This window comes from Girardinichthys multiradiatus, chromosome 24 (genome assembly GCF_021462225.1).
Source record: "Girardinichthys multiradiatus isolate DD_20200921_A chromosome 24, DD_fGirMul_XY1, whole genome shotgun sequence".
Taxonomy (NCBI): Eukaryota; Metazoa; Chordata; class Actinopteri; order Cyprinodontiformes; family Goodeidae; genus Girardinichthys; species Girardinichthys multiradiatus.
In genome coordinates, this window is record NC_061816.1 from 6,696,034 (window position 1) to 6,713,687 (window position 17,654).

At 42.1% G+C, this 17,654-nt stretch overlaps 1 long non-coding RNA gene across 1 annotated transcript; it reads left to right on the top strand.

Moving 5' to 3' along the window:
* Positions 1–2,251: 2,251 nt before the first annotated feature.
* On the top strand, positions 2,252–11,681 carry LOC124861848. The gene is made up of 2 exons (XR_007036769.1): positions 2,252–2,545; positions 11,215–11,681. It is a non-coding gene; the product is annotated as an uncharacterized LOC124861848 (long non-coding RNA).
* The last annotated feature ends 5,973 nt before the right edge of the window (positions 11,682–17,654 follow it).

The window sequence follows — 17,654 nt, forward strand, 5'->3', positions numbered from 1 at the left end:
TTCTTGGTCTAGGTCTGCAGTCTGTGTCCAATCAGCTGAGTTTTTTTTAGCCAAACTCAATTTAATTTAACTTATACTTTACTGTAATTATCGCCACACAAGAGTACAATTCCTAGTTTATTACTTCAGTAGCTTTTTGAGCTAACCCTCTATCAATACGTTCTTGCACACACAGGACTGATGTTAATCAATTTGGAGGAGTGCCCGGATTGCTTAAACTGTCATCGCCACCCGTCAGTCTGCTGCAGCCCCTCAGGAATTTTAATATCTCCAGGGAGAAGCCATCATCCAACAAATACAAACATCCATGCACTGGAAAAACCAACAGAAACACACTAAAAACTAGTTTTCTTTAGCAAAACTATCAGTATCAGTTGAGAGATTCTCCCACAGACCTAAGCTTTAAGAAGTTGGTTTTATTTTAAGTTAAACATTTTCGAGTTATCTGAACAAGGAATTGACATGAAAATGCTCCAATTAATGATAAAATCCAGGAAAATTTACATTATGGTTTTACAGAAACCTTTTTCATCCCCATGCATCTCTTTGTACCTTTTTTTTACTTGCTTTAGTTGTGTATCTACAAAGATATATCTGGTTATGGTTCTGATAGCAGAAGATGCTCCAGGAACAAATGTAACATTAAACAGCAAATAATCAGGGATTAATCTTTTGGAGTGGGGTTCTGTGGAGCTTTTCACAATATAAGTATCTTACCCAAAGGAAACAGCACTCAGATAAACCATCTATCAAACGGTAACTAGGACTAAATCAGATTTCAGTTTTAAAATGTTCTTGCAAATAAATCAATGTGAAACCATTAAAACATTTACTGAAGAACAAGTTTTATTCAGATGTTTTATTTAAATATTTAGTTCAGATCTTTTGGAGCGGGGTATGTGGAGTTGTTATTAACAGTAAATATCTTACCTGAGGATAACAGCGCTCAGCTAGTCAGCGCCGGACTAATTTAAACCTGATTTCTGTCATTCATATATTTTATTAATTTTTTACTTTAAGTTAAAATCATTGAGGTTTACAGTAATCCTGTGTTGGTCCCCAAAAATGACATAATTTTCCTTTAATTTACTATCGGATACATACATACTGGCAGAGAAAGGGCCATTCAGTGTTTTTTTTTTACTTTTAAAAAATGAACAGTTTAGATTTTGCTGATGGTTTTTGTCTCATTTTAGAACTGACTTAAATGACTCTAGATGCCCCTCAAAAAAACATGGAAGTAGTCCTTTACCAAACTGCCGAATAAGAAGAAACTTCAGCCTCATGTTGTTTCAATTTGTGAAGCATACAGATAATAAAACACTGTTAGGTAAATGCTTTGAAACTGAATTCCCATAATGGTAAAAAGCACTACTGAAAAAATCTAATATTTGGGTCTTGATGTATGGAAGATGTAGAGAAACCCAAACATTTACACCACTTTAAACACAAATTTTACTTTTAATTTCTTCCTTAATCCTTAACCTGCATAACTGATTAACCTGATGGGCACAAATGAAGAAAGTCACAGAGCACATGGATTGACAGTTTTTACCAGCCTGTTTGCTCAGTACCTGAACTGCCTCCAATTATCCAAAATAAAGACAATTGCAGTTATAAATTGCCTGCTCATAAATACTCCCTCAAACTCCAAGTAAGTCATGTATAAATAAAAACCTGCTGCTTTTACCAGACAATTTTATTCACAATTCACTCTGTGGTCCAAGCCTATGATTACCCTAAATTAAGACATTCAAAGTTATATCCTGACTGCTCACATATATTCTGCCAAACCCCACTTAATAAAATAACAAAAAAAAAAAAAAAAAAGAAACATTTCCATTTTTAACTAGACTGATTTTTGTTCACTGCCAAATCCATGATGTGGTCCAAGCTTTCAGAGAGTTATATCTTGACTGCTTGGAACAACTCCACTAAACCCCACATCACAGGTCTAATAAATACCTTAAAATGAAATCACACTTACTATTGCTCCTAAACTGCACTTCGATCCTGATGTAATGGTTAAAATATGTTTTAAATCCTGGATGATGGTCAAAGATTATTTGGTGAGTCAGTATTTTGACCATATCGTAATTTTTAGACATATTTTCTAACTCCAAGCTGGATAAACTTGAATGTTAATTGCATTTAACCATAACAGGTGATGTGTATCTGTGTATTGAGGGAAGGTGTGGCCTGAGGAGGTTAAAACACCCTTTATCAATGTGTGCAGCTTCTTTTTTTTAGGCAAAATGGGCCAAAAAACTGACTTATAAAAGTTGAAACTTACCAAAAGTCTCTGAGAGGGATGCAGCACTATTAAAATTACTAAGATATTGGGACGTGATCACAGAACCATTAAGCGTTTTGTTGCAAATAGTCAACAGTGTCGCAAGACGCAAATTACCTGCCAGGGATTTGAGAAGAATCAGGCGTGAAGCTACCAGGAACCCATTATCGTTCAGTGCTGTCTTGTTCCATATCTGCAACCTACTTGGAGGACCTAGAAGTACGAGATGTTCAGCTCAGAGACATGGCCAAGGTATGCATGGCTGAAACCCAAGAAGACACACAAGCTGAAGCATCTAGACTGGGCCAAGAAATATCTGCAGACATGGTTTGCAAAGGTTTTATGGACTGATGACGGAACCAGATGAATGGGCCCGTGGCTGGATCAGTAACAGGCACAGAGCTCTACTTCCAGTCAGACACCAACAAGGTGGAGGTGGGGTACTGGAATGGGCTGGTATTATTAAAGATGAGCTGGTAGATATTCTCCCAAGAAAGCCAAAACCTCACTTTTACGTTCCTAAACATTCCTGTTCGGGGTTTATTACCATGCTGCGTGAACCGAGAGCACTGTAGATGGTGATTAATAAAAACAAGGCTTGTCTAATAATTGTGCAACAGTGTATACAGGTCCTTCTCAAAATATTAGCATATTGTGATAAAGTTCATTATTTTCCATATTAAATGTAAAAGATTTCTGTTCGTTTGATCTGAAAATTAGCATTTTTAGGCAGGAATGTCCAACCTACACATCAAGTTTGTTAGAAAAAGAGTTCCAAACAAGACTGGACTCACATACAGGTCCTTCTCAAAATATTAGCATATTGTGATGAAGTTCATTATTTTCCATAATTCATGATGAAAATTTAACATTCATATATTTTAGATTCATTGCACACTAACTGAAATATTTCAGGTCTTTTGTCTTAATACGGATGATTTTGGCATACAGCTCATGAAAACCCAAAATTCCTATCTCACAAAATTAGCATATTTCATCCGACCAATAAAAGAAAATTGTTTTTAGTACAAAAAACGTCAACCTTCAAATAATCATGTACAGTTATGCACTCAATACTTGGTCAGGAATCCTTTTGCAGAAATGACTGCTTCAATGCGGCGTGGCATGGAGGCAATCAGCCTGTGGCACTGCTGAGGTCTTATGGAGGCCCAGGACGCTTCGATAGCGGCCTTTAGCTCATCCAGAGTGTTGGGTCTTGAGTCTCTCAACGTTCTCTTCACAATATCCCACAGATTCTCTATGGGGTTCAGGTCAGGAGAGTTGGCAGGCCAATTGAGCACAGTGATACCATGGTCAGTAAACCATTTACCATTGGTTTTGGCACTGTGAGCAGGTGCCAGGTCGTGCTGAAAAATGAAATCTTCATCTCCATAAAGCTTTTCAGCAGATGGAAGCATGAAGTGCTCCAAAATCTCCTGATAGCTAGCTGCATTGACCCTGCCCTTGATAAAACACAGTGGACCAACACCAGCAGCTGACACGGCACCCCAGACCATCACTGACTGTGGTACTTGACACTGGACTTCTGGCATTTTGGCGTTTCCTTCTCCCCAGTCTTCCTCCAGACTCTGGCACCTTGATTTCCGAATGACATGCAGAATTTGCTTTCATCCGAAAAAAGTACTTTGGACCACTGAGCAACAGTCCAGTGCTGCTTCTCTGTAGCCCAGGTCAGGCGCTTCTGCCACTGTTTCTGGTTCAAAAGTGGCTTGACCTGGGGAATGCGGCACCTGTAGCCCATTTCCTGCACACGCCTGTGCACGGTGGCTCTAGATGTTTCTACTCCAGACTCAGTCCACTGCTTCCGCAGGTCCCCCAAGGTCTGGAATTGGCCCTTCTCCACAATCTTCCTCAGGGTCCGGTCACCTCTTCTCGTTGTGCAGCGTTTTCTGACACACTTTTTCCTTCCCACAGACTTCCCACTGAGGTGCCTTGATACAGCACTCTGGGAACAGCCTATTCGTTCAGAAATTTCTTTCTCTGTCTTACCCTCTTGCTTGAGGGTGTCAATAGTGGCCTTCTGGACAGCAGTCAGGTTGGCAGTCTTACCCATGATTAAGGTTTTGAGTGATGAACCAGGCTGGGAGTTTTAAAGGCCTCAGGAATCTTTTGCAGGTGTTTAGAGTTAACTCGTTGATTCAGATGATTAGGTTCATAGCTCGTTTAGAGACCCTTTTAATGATATGCTAATTTTGTGAGATAGGAATTTTGGGTTTTCATGAGCTGTATGCCAAAATCATCCGTATTAAGACAATAAAAGACCTGAAATATTTCAGTTAGTGTGCAATGAATCTAAAATATATGAATGTTAAATTTTCATCATTACATTATGGAAAATAATTAACTTTATCACAATATGCTAATATTTTAAGAAGGACCTGTATGTGAGTCCAGTCTTGTTTGGAACTCTTTTTCTAACAAACTTGGTGTGTAGGTGGGACATTCCTGCCTAAAAATGCTAATTTTCAAATCAAACGAACAGAAATCTTTTACATTTAATATGTAGCAATGAAATGGGGTCTGCACCCTAACAGGACTCACCAGATGATCTTAAATTTAAAAACTGGGGCTAAAGTACATTTTTGCAATAAATGTTCCAGGAGATAAAACTTATTAATTGTTCAGGCTCCTTGTGTTTGTTTTAATTTAGCATTGTTGGTGTGTTTAAACCAGGAAAATGTTCCTGTTCATTTAAATTAAACCCTTTTAAACTGTATTCAAAGCCTAAAATGGGTGTTTGACTTGTTTAATGTTAAAAGCAGCAAAATGTGTAAAATCCTGGCATAAAGTAGCTGCAATCCCATCTAAACTGCACTGTTGCTGATTAAATATCCAAATGTGACACAATTGTTAGCAGACATTAAAATGTAGGAAGCATAAATGACTTAATTGTGCCATTTTATTACATCAAAGTTGGAAAATTGCTCTCCGTCAGTCAGTTTAAGAATCTAGGTTGGGTTCATTTTTATTTTTTTTGTCAAAGGCCTGAGGTTAAGTAACTCTAACCTTCTATGTCTTCTTCCACTAAATTGAAGGCAGAGCTCAGAGGAGTGAGGATTAATTGCAAATAAAGAGGTTATTCTCCAAAGAAATAGGCCACAATTCCCTCTTCATGAGCTCTGATCAGAAAAATAAGAGATTTTCTGCAAAGGGTGACACTCTGCAGGTCATTGGATGAACGCTTGAAGCTTATTCTGCCAGTCAGATGTTTTTAAAAGGAGGCATTAGCGAGGCGGACATCGGTGTCTTGTTTATTCTAGGTGAAACCACAAACAAATCCGACGTAATTGGGCAGTTGGAGGCTTTTCCGGCACGCTGCATTGTCCGGTGGATGTTTGAAACGTCTGTAACTGTCTGCTCGGTGACACGTCCCCCCGCCGGAGAAGCTGTTAGGAAGAAATGGGTCAAGATCAAAGTTGCTCGTCTGCAAAGAGGCGTTGCATTTTGTGTGTTCGCCTGACAGGTCACGTCAAGACTCGCCTTTAATTCGACAGAAGGATAAAGCTCCTACTTCTCGTTTTATGAGGGAATATTACATTAAAAGTTAGCGGAAGCGGCAGGAGGAAAAATAAACACGAGGAAAGTTTTGATAGAGAGGAGGAGGTCCAAGAAGTCTAATTTTTCTGCAGCCTGTGAGGCCGTCAGCCAGTCTGGGTGAAGGTTTATGATTTTATTTCTTCATGCAACTGCAGGGAAAAAATGAGCTAATGACAAACTGTGAACAATAAAGAGGCAATCCGTCATCTGAAGGAGCTTATCAGCAAAGCTTTTTGTCTTTCAGACAGTGCTGCTGCAGCCAAAGCTGCAGACAAGAATGCCTTAACCTCCTGACACCAAACGCATGAGTGTTGATATGGTGCGGTGTCAAAATATTTACCCCCTTAATGGTTTCTTTGCTTTATTGCTCTTTTGTCACACTGAAGTCTTTCAGGTCATAACATTAAATTCAATAACAGAGAACAACAGCATGAGTTTGATTTCTTGAGCTTGACCCGTAGAATCAAGAAATCATCTAAATAGGAACCGGTCTGACAACCTGAAGTAGGCTAAAAAAACCTCAGCAGATGATAAAAATAGTAAGTGGCACCTTGGATAAGATCCAAAATGGCGCCGCAGATGGTCGCCTCGGCGTGTTGGTGCGCATTGTTTTGTTTTGTTTTTTGCTTTAAAACGGTCTTCTGTGATGGTACCTTGAGCTCTCTCACCAGAGAAGAACTTATGAACATCAGGGCTACTACACCAGAGGAGTTATTTCCCACTTTTCTGCCTACTGCTCTGGAATTTTTGGACATTCTGGTCAAAGGTGCGCTCACCTTTCTTCACGCGGTGAAACGCCGGAAGAGAGGGAAACGGGCTGGGGTGCTGGTACGTCTTCGCCAGCGTGGACTACGAACACCGTTACCTGGAATATTTCTCTCGAACGTGCGCTCACTTCCCAACAAAATGGAGGAACTACAACTGTTGTTGGGGAAAAACAGGGACTTTTATCCATCGGCAGTTTTGTGCTTCACGGAGACGTGGCTGTGTGGATTAATACCGGACTCTGCGCTGCAGCTGGCAGGATTCCAGCTCTACAGAGCGGACAGAGACACGGAACTCTCCGGCAAAGTGAAAGGTGGAGGAATCTGTTTTTACCTCAACAGTGGTTGGTGCAACGACGTGACAGTGATTCAGCAGCACTGTTCTCCAGACCTGGAATCCTTCATCATAAACTGTAAGCCTTTCTATTTCCCCCGTGAGTTCGCTTCGTTCATCCTGGTCGGTGTTTACATCCCGCCGCAAGCTAACGTGCAGGTCGCACAGCGCATGCTCGCCGACCAGATACTGAGTGTGGAGCGGACCAACCCAGACTCCTTAGTAATCGTCGTTGGTGACTTTAACAAAGGTAATCTCACCCACGAACTCCCCAAATATAGACAGTTTATTAAATGTCCGACCAGAGAGGACAACATTCTGGATCACTGTTACACCACCATCAGAGACGCTTATCACGCCGTCCCACGTGCTGCACTGGGCCAATCCGACCACATCATGGTCCACCTGATTCCTGCATACAGGCAGAAACTAAAGCTCTGCAAACCTGTTGTGAGGACGCCAAGGAAGTGGAGCAGTGAGGCTGTGGAGAATCTCCAGGCGTGTTTAGGCTGTACAGACTGGGATGTGTTCAGGACTACTACCAACAGTCTGGACGAGTACACAGAGGCTGTGACTTCCTACATCAGCTTCTGTGAGGACAGCTGTGTACCATCATGCACCAGGGTGAGTTACAACAACGACAAACCCTGGTTCACAGCTTAACTCAGAAGGTTAAGACTGGATAAGGAAGAGGCCTTCAGGAGTGGGGACAAAGACATATACAGAGAGGCCAAGTACAAGTTTGGCAAGGCAGTGAAAGAGGCCAAACGACTGTACTCTGAGAAGCTCCAAAACCAGTTCTCAGCCAACGACTCTGCGTCTGTCTGGAAAGGGCTCAAGCAAATCACCAACTACAAGCCGAAAGCCCCCCACTCCATCAACGACCGACGCCTCGCCAACGACCTACTGCCGCTTTGAAAGACAAAGGGACAGTCGTGCAACCATCCCCCACAACGCACCTCAACAGCTGCAGCCACAATCCACCACCCCCATCTCTCCAACCTCAAGAGGGGCCTTGGCACCTTCAACCCCCACCCTGAAGTTCCCCCCAACCAGCCCCCTACCCATGCCGAGGACGGCTCTTTCCATCCAGGAGAGGGACGTCAACAAACTCTTCAGGAGACAGAACCCCCGGAAAGCTGCTGGTCCGGATTCTGTCTCACCAGCCAGCCTGAAGCACTGTGCTGATCAGCTGTCTCCAGTCTTCACAGACATTATTAACACCTCACTGGAGACATGTCATGTGCCAGCCTGCTTCAAGTCCTCCACCATCGTCCCTGTTCCCAAGAAGCCAAGGACCACAGGGCTTAATGACTTCAGACCCGTCGCCCTGACCTCTGTAGTGATGAAGTCCTTTGAGCGCCTTGTGCTCTCACACCTAAAAGACATCACCGACCCCCTCCTGGACCCCCTGCAGTTTGCCTACAGAGCCAACAGGTCTGTAGATGATGCAGTCAACCTAGCCCTTCACTTCATCCTCCGGCACCTGGACTCCACAGGAACCTATGCCAGGATCCTGTTTGTGGATTTCAGCTCTGCCTTCAACACCATCGTCCCAGTTCTGCTACAGGAGAAGCTCTCCCAGCTGAGTGTGCCCGACTCCACCTGCAGGTGGATCACTGACTTCCTGTCTGACAGGAAGCAGCGCGTGAGGCTGGGGAAGCACGTCTCTGACTCCCTGACCATCAGCACCGGTTCCCCCCAAGGCTGTGTTCTCTCTCCTCTGCTCTTCTCCCTGTACACCAACAGCTGCACCTCCAGTCACCAGTCTGTCAAGCTTCTGAAGTTTGCGGACGACACCACCCTGATCGGACTCATCTCTGATGGTGACGAGTCCGCGTACAGATGGGAGTTGGACCATCTGTTGGACTGGTGCAGCCAGAACAACCTTGAGCTCAACGCTCTAAAGACAGTGGAGATGGTTGTGGACTTCAGGCAGAACCCAGCCCCACCTGCACCCATCACCCTCTGTGACTCCACAATTGACACTGTTGAATCTTTCTGCTTCCTGGGAACCATCATCTCCCAGGATCTCAAGTGGGAGCCAAACATCAGCTCCCTCATCAAGAAAGCCCAGCAGAGGATGTTCTTCCTGCGGCAGCTGAAGAAATTCAACCTGCCAAAGACTATGATGGTGCACTTCTACACAGCCATCATTGAGTCCATCCTCACCTCCTCCATCACCATCTGGTACGCCGCTGCTACAGCCAAGGATAAGGGCAGGCTGCAGCGTGTCATTCGGTCTGCTGAGAAGGTGATTGGCTGCAGTCTACTGTCGCTCCAGGAACTGTACACCTCCAGGACCCTGAAGCGGGCAGGGAAGATTCTGGCTGATCCCTCCCACCCCGGTCACAGACTCTTTGAGACTCTCCCCTCTGGCAGGAGGCTGCGGTCCATCCGGACCAAAACCTCACGCCACAAGAACAGTTTTTTCCCATCTGCCACCAGCCTGGTTAACAAAGCCCGGAAACCACCCTGACGTTCTCCCTTTCCCCCACACCCCCCCTGTTTTTGCTGACAGGACACCTGTAACCTGTAACTCTATGCGTTACATTAACGTTCAGCATGGACTCCTGCTTTACTTGCACTGCCATACTTGCACAATGATCACCTGCACTGTTGTATTGCTCTTGCATCTTATACTGCTCTATACTTACTCTCACTCACTTAAAACTGTGCACATATATTTATATTATATTGTAGATATGTTTATACTGTTTAATTTGTATTGTATTGCACCGACTACGCCAAAACAAATTCCTTGTATGTCCAAAAACGTACTTGGCAATAAAGCTTTTTTGATTCTGATTCTGATTCTGATTCTGATCAGTCTGGAAAGGGACTCCAGGGAACCACAGTGAGAACAGTTATCCACAAGAACAGTGAAGAACTTTCACAGAAGAGGCTGGCCCACCAAGATTACACCAAGAGGCATCGACAACTCATACAGGAGGTCACAGAAGAACCCAGAGCAACATCTAATGCTCTGCAGGCCTCAGTTAGGGTCAGAGTTCACGATTCAACAGTAAGAAAGACAGACTGGGCCAAAATGGCCTCCATGGGAGAGATCCAAGGCCAGAACCACTGATGACCAAAAAACCTCTTGATGATCCACGAGACTTTATGGAGAACAATCTTCAGACTGACGAGACATAAAGTAGAACACATCTATATGTTTTATCTCTATTTGCTGTCATACAGTTAAACTCTTTATTTTGAGTTTTGATGTCTTTCATGTTGTTTATATCCTCATTTATGATTGTATTTCTTTTATTCTAGTTGTCTAAAAATCATGTTATTTAAATTGTTTAATGGTTATGTTTCTGTATGTTTGCTAGTTTTTGTCTTGTTTCAATTTCTCTAACATTTCTTGTAACATTATATTTCATGAAAACGTGCTCTAGGAATAAAATCTGATTGACTGATTGATTCATTAATCACATCTGGTGTAAAACTAACACTATTTTTAGAGTGCATGACATCATACCAACAATCAAACACGGTGGTGGTAGTGTAATGATCTGGGGCTGCTTTGCTGTGTCAGAATTCTGGACATTTTGCATAATTTGATGGAGCCGTGGTTTCTGCTCTCTACCAGAAGGTCCAGAAGGAGAACTTCTGACCCTCAGTTTGTGACCTTAGACACAAGCTCACAGAACAATGATCCAAAGCACACCGGCAAGACCCCCTCTGAATGGATAAAAAAAAACTTTAAATGACGATTTTAGAGTGGCCTAGTCAAAGTCTGGACTTAAATCTGATCAAGATGCCTTGTGACATGCTCTTCAGTGTGGAATTCTGCAACGCCATTCAAGCCTCATTACCAGTTATTATAAACACTTGATAGCGGGGTGGAACAACCAGTTTTAGGGGGTAATTACTTTTTTACACAAAGTGAGGTTGGTTTGGATAGATTTTTCCCTTAAAACATTAAATCATCAGAAACTTAAAGATTAGTTTGATGCTATAAAACGTGAAAGACAAAAACCTGAAAAACCAGAACATAAGGGCAGGATGTAAAAAAAGCTCAGAAACCCCAAAATGTCATAGTTTAGTTCAAAGCATCCTACAAACAGAAAAATACATAAATTTTTCTGACTTTCCTTTCTTGCATCAGCCTTTAATGGGTTAATTGCCTCCTCAAATATGACACAAATAATAAAATAAAATCTCCAGAATATGGGCGGGAGTGAGACGTGTCACTTTTATCTGAGCTTTTGATGATCTTTGGCGCCATACTTTTCTTTTCTTCTCCTCTCTTTCAGGCTGTTTGCTCTGCAGAAGCGTCCTTCTGCCAGCTGTAAATTATTCCTTTCTTCCGTGGCACGGGGCTCTGTCCACGTCATCTGATCGCCGGTGCGGGCCCTCGCTGCAGAGATCCACCCGCCGTCCCCCTCCCTAATTGCCGTCGTAATTGTTCAGGCATCTCCTCCGCCGCTGGAGGAGGCAGGCAGACTCTCACGCTGGAGCTCAGGCAGTCAGAAATGAGTGCCATGTGGAGAGAGACCGTACCCGACCACAGCAGAGAATTTGAGGTGGCGCCTTGACGCCTGGAGCCCGCCGCTGTGCCCCCAGGCTGCCAGAACAACCACGATTCAAGTGTTAGATTTTGTTAGATTTAGGAACCCTCCTCCTCCTCTCTGCTGTGATCCTGGCACTGATTTATATCAGGGAAAGGCTGATGACAACTTTCTGATGTATAACAGGATGAATAAATGCTGTGGGAACCAAATATTGTTTTGGTCTCCTTTTGAGGAGGTACATATGGGAGGATTGTTTGCATCTCTGCAGGGACATCGGTCTCTTGCCTCTCTTTTCGCATCACCAGCACCCCTTTCTCAATCAAAATCAAACCACCACTCGTCTGAACAGGGGGCTGGGTGTGGGTCGACTGACGTCATCCGCTTTAGGCCCGGAAAATGTGAGACAGGCCACGCCTCCATTTATAACGCTTCTCGCCATGAAAGAAGCACATTAGTTTCACAACGAGAAGCAATCACTTCTCATGGAGCTTCCAGTTAGGTGAAATAACAAACAAAAGCAGTTTTAATTTACTTTGTGACATTTGTTGTGGTTTAAAGCTCAAGTCTGACCCACTGTCAACAGCACTCATTAGGCCCTAAACCAACAGTTATTACGTATCTCCACGAAGCTCCATCCAAACGCTGTTAAAAACCCATCAGCTGCTCTGAGTGACACACTCCTTCATCGGCTGCAGTTTATTTGGTCTCAATCACATGTTTACGTCTGTGGTGCCATTAAAAAGGCTCTGACCCGTACAGACGTAAACACCGTCAGCTCTTATTATAGCTTTCAAAATCCCCCGTAAGATTTTTTTTTTGTCTGATTTTAGGGCATGGTTGGAAGAAATCAAAGGGTTTGGATTGGTTGAATCATGAAAAACTGGTATATGTTAATAAAAGTGTTCAAAGTGCATCATGTAGAAAGTTCATTCATTCAGTTCATTTGTCAATCATTCTGCAGGAAAAAAAAAACATAAATAATAACAGCACCTAAACGAAGTGCTGCGCCTTCAAGGGTTCCGGTTACTGGGTCGAAACTTTGGGTCGAGTTAAAAACTGAATGGGGAGGTTACAAATAGAGAAAATACTGGAAAGAACAAACTATATTCTTTATAATTTCAGTATCTTAAATGTATTTTAGTTTTTATATCACATCATTTACATTGTGACATCATTTCATAACATGTTATAAAGTATAAAGTATATTATCTACTGTCATACAATGTTTTCTTGTGTCATGTCTTTATTTATCTACATTTTATCATTTTAGGGGTCTGCAACCTTTGCAGTTCTAACAGCCATTTTTAACCTGAGAGATAACTGAACACTGAAGTTTATGAATTTTGTTAGCTGACTTAAAGTTGGTGAAACCTTATTTACGGGAAGCTAAATGGTCCACTAACGGTTTCTAAAGTTAGCAAACATGCAAATCTGCTAAACAAAAAACTAGTTCTGTTATTAGCTGTTAGCGGATTAGAGAAACAGTGCCTAGCACTGCTTATATAGTATCAATTATCATATCAAATGTATCCAATCACATTATATTGTATCGTAGTGTATCATATTGTACCATTTTGTATCGCATCATCTATGGCAGGGGTGCCAAGTCCTTCTCCTCAGGTATTACTTTTAGCCATTTCATTTAAAACAAAGCTTAACACTATAAGTACATGTTAAATCAAAGGTGAAATAAAACACACTAAAAATATAAAAAATCTGTCTAGCCTTCCAAGTTAAAATTCAATGGTAACCCTTTTTTACAGGCTAACAGTAATTAATAATAGTAATAATTGTATTTTATTATACTTTGTTATCTACTACTATATACATTGTACTGCTTTATGTCATATATTGTGTCAAAATTGAAAAATAAGATAGACATTCTATAGATTATTGATGATCTGGACAGGGTAAATTGAGTTTCTGTGACTTGCAAATGTTGTTAAAATGTAAACAAAAACTACGACACATGACACTGATAAAAAGAAAAAGACTGTGGGTTCATCGTTCTGAGGCATCGGTCCATCCTGATGTTAGAAGATGCTACATTTACAAAGAGTGCTAAATTCAGGTCATAGTAACCTTACATGGAGGACATCGGTGTCTTCAGTTTCCTGAGAAGATGTGGGGAGGCTGAGTGATTTCAGATGGAGCTAAATGTTCAACAACTACTCTGAGATGTAAACAGCTTCTACCCCAGCTTTCTCTCACTTTTTAGTTTCTGCAGATTGGTCACAGTACAACGCAGCTGGCATCCTGCAGAGATCTTCCTAAATTTGATGCTGTATAAAAAGCAGAGGGCATTCTTTCACCTAAGCTCACACACGGTGCCAACAAGCGCTGCAGTCTGAGGCTGTGACTTCATTTTCCACTCTGAAAAAAGCTTCGTCTCAGAGCAAAAGCGCTGCGGTGCCAGAAGGACGAGGGTGGAATCATGAGTTAGGAGGCACATATCTCTGGGCCAGGATCAGGAGCGCACTAAATATAGGCCACATCTAGAGAAATTTATTGCGATATAATGAGAAAAGGATGTTCCCCAAAGTGGATCTGAGGCGTCCATTCATTACCAGGAAGTTTTGCATCCTCTCACTTTTCTCATGTGAAAGTTGAAAGGCTTCGCCCACAAGGCCCTGAAAGAGGCCGCTCTTTTTTTTTTTTCTCTAAAAGCACCCTCTGTGTTTGGAGGTTTTATAAATCACAACCTTAAAGAAAAAGAAGGGCTCAATCTTGTATGTTAAGGGCCTATTTCTGTACAAAGGAAGTGCAGCGGGGGTTAAAATCCGAGAGGTGAGTGACAACGCTCATCCAACGCCATCATCTCCTCCTCCCCTGCTGGTGTCAGTAGGTGACGAGATTTCCCAAACACGTCTGAAGTCATTTCACACCGCATCGTTTGCAACCACGGCCCCTTCTTCTTCACGGCGTGGCGTGCAACATCAACCATTAACATGTCCTGTCATGGACAGGCCTCCAAGAGCCAGTAACCTTTATGAGGACCAGACGATGGCTTCCATAATGAACTCTGCTTTCTTAGCGACTCTGTCAAGCCTGTCAACAGTTTTTACAGTCTGCAGCTTGGAGGAGAGGGAAGGTGAAAAAGGTGATAAAAGAGGAAAAAAAAACTGTCCTTCGACAGCGAGAGGTGCAAGGTGGATACTGCACCTCGACACTGGGTTGATTTAATTTGGACATTTCCAAGTGGAAAGTTATTAGCAGATTGGTGCGCTGAAGGAGAAAGTGGTGTTGCAAGCTTCTTGTTGCAAATTGGTAACATAAAGTGTCACAACAGACTTAGCAGATGGAGGTGATATGACACTTACTGCTGATACAGGAGTAACCTCGAGAAACCACACATCTGACATTAAATGGGAACTAAAATCTGAGGAATCGAAAGTGTCAACTCTTCTAGATTTTTACTTTTCAAATGCACAAACTGGCCAAACATCTGCAGTAATTACTGTCAAGTTAAAAGAAAGTACACCCCGTTGTAGTGGTATAGTTTTATGTATCGACAAATAATGATAAGATTTTAAAATGATTTGCAGATATTAGTTTCTGCACACCTCTATTATAGTATTTTAATCTCTCTAAGGGTACTGCATCTGCTTTTTTAGTCATTCTGTGGTAGAGCAACTCCTGCTTTTGGATCATTGTCCTGTTGATGACCCAGTTTGGACCAAGCTTCAGCTGTTGGACAAGCCCAATTCATCATACTGCCACCACCATGCTTAACCGTTTCTATGAGGAGACTGTGCTGATGTCAAACATCTCTAGTCTGGTCTCATCTGTCCAAAGAACCTTGTTCCAGAGGTCTGAGGTTCATTCAGATACAGCTGTCTTTTTATGTCATAACCTTTGACCTTGACCAAAAAGCAGATTGATGGTCCTCTGAGGTCATTAACGATGTCTTTCCCTCTTGGCATTATGTTAAGACATGCCTCTTCACATTTGAGATATATCTGCAGCAACACATGGTCACAATGATATTAAATGGCAGGTTTTCCAGTAAGACTCCAAATACTTGCTGATCTCTTGTCGTCTTGGCATTGTGGTAAGACACACTTGAGCTCCAGAGCAGCAAATAGCCAAAACCTCTGCATTTATAGAGGTGGTCACAAAAATCATGCTCAGACAATCAACCACATTTGATCAGCAGGTTATGACTACTGTCTTATATCCTATGAAAGCAGCAGTTTTTCAGTCTGGTATAGGATATTGCTGATGCCTTTCTGTTCTGGCATTGTGTTATTACATGCATGTCCAGTTTTAAGATGTATCTACAGCAACACATGGTCACCATGATCTTAAAGAGCAGGTTTTCCAATAAGACCCATGCTACTTGCTGATCTCTTGTTGTCAGTCTCTACGGTAGAAGAATGGTGCACTTATAAGGAATGCATTGCAAGATTTAAGGATGAACAAATTTAGAGATTTTAAAGGCAAACATGAATATGTGGAATAGATACAAATGAGTTCCTAAAACTGAGTAAAAATGAGACCTGATCTGCAGCGTTTTGATTGTGTCGGCCTTTGATACTTTTGACAGGCGGTTTTAATGTTCTGTGAACCACACATTGTGTTTCCCTGTACTCCTCTGGCTTTCATGTGTCTGCCTGTGTGAGGTTTGTGTTCGTCTCCTGCGCCTTTCCATGGATTTGTTGCGCAGCGCGGCTGTTAGCAGAGTCGACAGCCCACTGATCTGCCATCAAACCGAGCAGCGCTGCAGGTAGACGGCATGTTAAGACTTTGCTTTGAGACTACCTGTCATCACACATTAGGAGATTATGGCGCCTTCCTCTCACTCCTTCTCCATGCTCTCTGTGCTGACCTGGATACACAGCAGCTACAACAACATCTGTAAAACATTACATCAATGAGGTACACATCTCAACACGGAGCTGCAGATAATCTTTTGCGTTTCAATCACGTCGTCGTGCATCAGGCCCCACCGCCGCCGTGAACTCGAACGCTCAGATAATACCAGATGCCGCTGCCATATGGGCTGCTTAAATGATTGTTTCCTTTTTAAGAGTGGCAGCCTCTTCATGCCATCAACTCAGGACTCTTAAACAAGGTGAATAGTTAAGTTTTTATTTGTATAGTATTTCTACTACCAGCACTTTCAAGTATTTAGACATAATGATCAGTTCTGAATGCATCTTCAGTGGTATCAGAGAACAGTGCATTATTCTCCAGGGAGGGTCTTAATGTTCTTTGATGTCTTTTTGCTCCTTGCACTGAGGGGACATCTGCAACCAAATAAATCTGATTTAAAGGGTGTGCATAGAAATAAGCAAACACACGAGTAGAGTGTCGCCTCATATCAGGGCACAGAGGATGAAGGAGAAGGTGGCGGTTTGGGAGAGTAGCAAAGGGAGGAAGGTTTATTTCAGTGCATTCCTTTAGAACCATGAATACGAGGAATTATTTGATAATTTGCTGATGATTTTATGAAATTAAATATTTTAGCCCATACTTCAAGATTTCTATCCTATTCCCAAAACTTAGAAGTTGATTTCCTGGGATTTAGAGCTTTTCTCTGTAGAAGTAAGTTTTTCAGACCTAGTGGTTACATTCTAAAAACCTAGAAGTTGTTTTGTCTAAAGTAAGGGTGCCCACCTCCAGGCCTGGAGAGCTACAATCCTGCAACCTTTAGACGCATCACTTCTACAGCACCTGAATCTAATGAATGTCTTGTTACCAGGCCTCTGCAGAGCTGAATGACCGAACATTGATGAGGGAATTCAGCCGTTTGATTCAGGGGTGTTTGAGAAGGGATGCATCTAAAAGTTGCAAGATATTAGCTCTAAATGACTAGACCTGGGAGGTTAATTTCTTAAAATCTAGATTTCATTCCTGAAACTCAGAGGTTTTTTTCCCCGCCATTACAACTTTTTTTCCCCCACAGGTCATAAATTGATTTTCAAAAACCTATAGGGTGCTTTCCAGTTGTCTTTTCAGAACTTTACAGGTTGTTTAAAAAGTACAACTTTACTTTTCAGAATGTACAGGTTACTTTCTTGAAACGTTTTGTCTTCTGTGACATAAAAACAAAACGTTTAGCCACTCTTGACAATACAGGTCCTTCTCAAAATATTAGCATATTGTGATAAAGTTCATTATTTTCCATAATAATCTTTTATTGTCTTAATACGGATGATTTTGGCATACAGCTCATGAAA